Source organism: Primulina huaijiensis, chromosome 1 (genome assembly GCF_012295235.1).
Source record: "Primulina huaijiensis isolate GDHJ02 chromosome 1, ASM1229523v2, whole genome shotgun sequence".
In the NCBI taxonomy this organism is placed as follows: domain Eukaryota; kingdom Viridiplantae; phylum Streptophyta; class Magnoliopsida; order Lamiales; family Gesneriaceae; genus Primulina; species Primulina huaijiensis.
In genome coordinates, this window is record NC_133306.1 from 14,274,637 (window position 1) to 14,279,294 (window position 4,658).

General features: G+C 28.6%; 1 non-coding gene across 1 annotated transcript; it reads left to right on the forward strand.

The window, feature by feature from the left end:
- Positions 1 to 3,826: 3,826 nt before the first annotated feature.
- On the forward strand, positions 3,827 to 3,937 carry LOC140991374 (small nucleolar RNA R71). The gene has a single exon (XR_012177854.1). It is a non-coding gene; the product is annotated as a small nucleolar RNA R71 (small nucleolar RNA).
- Positions 3,938 to 4,658: the final 721 nt, after the last annotated feature.

The window sequence follows — 4,658 nt, forward strand, 5'->3', positions numbered from 1 at the left end:
TGTACCCATAAAATCTATCCCCCAACTATCGAATATTTCAATAATTATGATTGGATTAAAAGACATCATGTTTCGTTTTGAAATTGATCCCATCTTCTGACAGTTTTCACAAGATTTGCAAAATAAATGCGTATCTTTGAATAAAGAGGGCCAATAAAATCCACAATGTAAGATTTTTGCAGTTGTTTTATTGGATGAAAAATGACCTCCACATGCTTCAGAATGACAAAATTTAATAACATTACTTACTTCATTGTCGGGTATGCATCGTCGAAAAATTTGGTCAGGACAATACTTAAACAAGTAAGGATCATCCCAATCAAATTTTTTAACTTCTATCAAGAATTTATTCTTATCCTGTGAATTCCAATGAGAAGGCATTTTATTTGTCATAATAAAATTTACAATGTTAGCAAACTAGGGCATAAGAGTAGCATAAAACAACTGATCATCTGGAAAATTTTCGTTTATTGTTATTTCATTATGAGATGATTCAGTCATTATTCTAGATAAATGATCGGCTACGACATTTTCTTTTCCTTTTTTATCTTTAATTGTAATATCAAATTCTTGTAACAATAAAATCCACCGTATTAATCTTGGCTTAGCATCTTGTTTATTTGATAAATATTTTACGGCAGAATGATCAGTGTACACAATAGTAGTAGAACCAATTAAATGAGATCGAAACTTATCTAATGCAAATACTACTGAAAGTAATTCTTTTTCAGTAGTTGAATAATTTATTTGGGCACTATTTAAGGTTCTACTAGCATAATAGATTGCATACGGTTTTCCTTCTTTTCTCTGTCCTAACACAGCTCCTATAGCATAATCACTTGCATCACACATTAATTCAAATGGTAAAGACCAATCTGGAGGTTGTAAAATAGGTGATGTAATTAAAAGATTAATTATTTTTTTAAAAGCATTTTCACATTTCTGAGTCCATTCAAATTGTGTATCTTTTGTTAAAAGATTCGAAATTGGTTTAGATATTATGCTGAAATTTTTTATAAACCTTCTATAAAAACCTGCATGACCCAAGAATGATCGAACTTCTTTGACCGTTTTTGGTGATGTTAAATTAGCAATAACATCAACTTTGGCTTTATCAACTTCAATTCCTTTTTCAGATATCACATGACCTAACACAATCCCAGATTTAACCATATAATGACATTTTTCCCAATTTAAAACAAGATTTTTTTCTTCACATCGTTTTAATACTTCTTCTAGGTTTTTAAGACAATTTTCAAATGAGTTTCCAAAAACAGTTATATCATCCATAAAAACTTCTACAAATTCTTCAATCATATCACTGAAAATACTTAACATGCATCTTTGAAAAGTAGCCGGAGCATTACATAAACCAAATGGCATTCTTTTAAATGCAAAAGTTCCGAAAGGACAAGTGAAAGTAGTTTTTTCTTGATCTTCTAATGATATAGGTATTTGATAATACCCCGAATACCCATCAAGAAAACAGTAATAAGAATTTCCTGCTACTTTTTCTAGAATTTGATCTAAAAATGGTAGTGGGAAATGATCTTTTCTAGTTGCATCATTTAATTTTCTATAATCAATACACATACGCCAACTAGATGGAATCCTAGCTTGTAATAACTCTCCCTTTTCATTTTTTATAACAGTGATGCCTGACTTTTTAGGTACTACTTGTGTTGGACTTACCCATTTACTATCTGAGATTGGATAGATAATTCCAGCGTCTAATAGTTTTAATACTTCATTCTTAACAACTTCCTTCATATGTGGATTTAACCTTCTTTGTGGTTGTTGATATGTTTTAGCATTTTCTTCCAAATGAATTTTATGTGTGCAAATTAAAGGATTTATACCTTTTATATCTTTCAAAGTCCATCCAATTGCATTTTTATATTTCTTAAGTAATTTAATTAAATCTTCTTCTTGATTTGGTAGAAGAGTGGAAGAAATTACAACAGGAAATGTTTTATTTTCACCAAGAAATACATATTTCAATTCGAATGGTAAAACTTTTAATTCAAGTTTTGTATTATCATCTTTTTTAAAATTATTTTCAGACTCAAAACTTTCTATTGAAAAAACTTCAGATTGTTGATTTAAGTTTTCTTCTTGTATATTTTCTTCCATAATTGTTTCAATTTCATTATCATATTCATTTTCATTAATACTTGGTTGTTTACATAAATTGAACACATTAAGTTCTAGAGTCATATTTCCAAAAGACAATTTCATTATTCCATTTCGACAATTAATTAAAGCATTTGAAGTTGCTAGAAATGGTCGTCCCAATATTACTGGAATTTCATTATGTACTTCTATTGGTTGTGTATCCAAAACAATAAAATCTACAGGATATATGAATTTATCAACTTGAACCAACACATCTTCTACAATACCTCTAGGTATTTTGATTGACCTATCCGCCAGTAAGAGAGTAACAGAAGTGGGTTTTAATTCTCCTAAATTAAGTTTTTCATAAACTGAATAAGGAAGTAAATTCACACTTGCTCCCAAATCTAACAAAGCTTTTTTAATTTTATTTTCTCCAATAATACATGAAATTGTTGGACAACCAGGATCTTTATATTTTAAACTAGAATTATTTTGAAGAATAGAACTTACTTGTTCAGCCAAGAATGCTTTCTTCTTCACATGCAATTTTCTCTTCACAGTACATAAGTCTTTTAAAAATTTTGCATATGAAGGTACTTGTTTAATAGCATCTAATAATGGAATATTTATCTTTACTTGTTTAAAAACTTCATAGATATCAGAATCATTTTTTTGTTTTTTATGATTTGTTAATGCATGAGGAAATGGTGGAGGTTTATTTGATTCATTTACTATTTCAGATGATTTATCATTCAACATATTATTTTTAGAATTTAAGGTATCATCATTCTCAAAAGTATCAGGATTATCATCCTTACTCTTTGATTTTAAATGATCCTTGTTTTCATTACTATATGGATCATTAACTATTTTACCACTTCTAAGGGTAATAACAGATTTTATTTGATCAATTTTTTCATTTTTTAATTCTTGATTTTGATTTTTAGGATTAGGTTGAGGTTGAGATGGAAATTTTCCTTTTTCATGAATATTAAGTGCAGATGCAAATTTTGCAAGAGTTTCTTTCAAATCAGTCATAGATTGACTGTTTTGAATATTGATAGATTCTTGCTTTTGGATAAATGCATGAATTACATCTTCAAAGTTTTTTCTTGGAGGTGTAACATAAGGAATATAACCTTGATGATTTTGGTTATTTTGAAAATATTGTTGTGAGGGTTGTGCATTATTATCATTCCTCCAACTAAAATTAGGATGATTTTTCCATCCAGGATTATATGATGTTGAAAAAGGATCTAGTATTGGTTTTTTATAATTGTTAACATAATTTGCTTGTTCATGGAGACATTCTTTAAATGAAGGTAATGTTGGACAATCTTTTGTAGCATGATCATGTGTATCACATATATGACAAACAATTTCTTGAATACTTTTTAATTGACCACTCTTTTTCATTTCTAATGACTCAATTTTTCTTGCTAAAGATGCAAGTTTAGCTTGAATATCTATATCATCTTTAAGATTATAGATACCACCCCCATTTGTTGAATTATTGATTTTAGTTGTTGGTGGTTCTATTGTGCCTATATTATCCCAATTTTGAGCATTTTCTGCTAATGAATCCAAATACTCCATAGCTTCATTTGGGTTTTTATCTTCAAAAGTTCCATTACACATGAATTCTATCATTTGCCTATCTTTAGGTATTAGACCTTCATAAAAGTGAGAAACTATTCTCCATGTTTCAAAACCATGATGTGGGCATGTATTAAGTAATTCTTTATATCTATCCCAACATTGATAAAATGTTTCTCCTTGTTTTTGAGAAAAAGTAGTAATTTGTCTTTTAAAAGAGTTTGTTCTATGGGAAGGAAAAAACTTTTTGAGAAATTGTTGTTGCATTTCTTCCCATGATCTTATTGAACTTGATCTCAAATTTTGTAGCCATGTTTTAGCTTTATCTTTTAAAGAAAAAGGGAAAAGCTTTAATCGAACTATATCCATGCTACAATTTTGATCATTATAAGTGTTACAAACTTCCTCAAATTCTCTTAGATGTAAATATGGATTTTCAGAATCTAAGCCATGAAAATTTGGTAAAAGTTGAATAATTTGAGGTTTAAAGTTGAAATTAGATGCATCAGGAGGAAAAACTAAACAAGATGGGGCACTAGTTCTAATAGGGTTCATATGGTGCCTAAGTGTTCTTAATTGATCATGTTCTTGATTATTATTATTATTGTTGTTATTATTGTTATCATTATCTTGATTATTTGAATTATCATCCATGTTTAAATTATTTTCAGATACTCGAATAAGTCTACCACTTTTTTTTCGACTCCAAATACTCATACAAAAAAAAAACAATACTTATAAATAAAACATAATTAAAAAATATAAACTTAATTTATACCTCCCCGGCAACGGCGCCAAAAACTTGCTACTACTTAAATTATAATTCACCCAAGTGTAGGTTGTCTGCAAGTAATATATTTCGTAAGTACGAGATCGATCCACAGAGAGGTTATTTTAAGTTTAAATTTATTAATTTATAGATTACCAAATGCAAGAACGAAGTT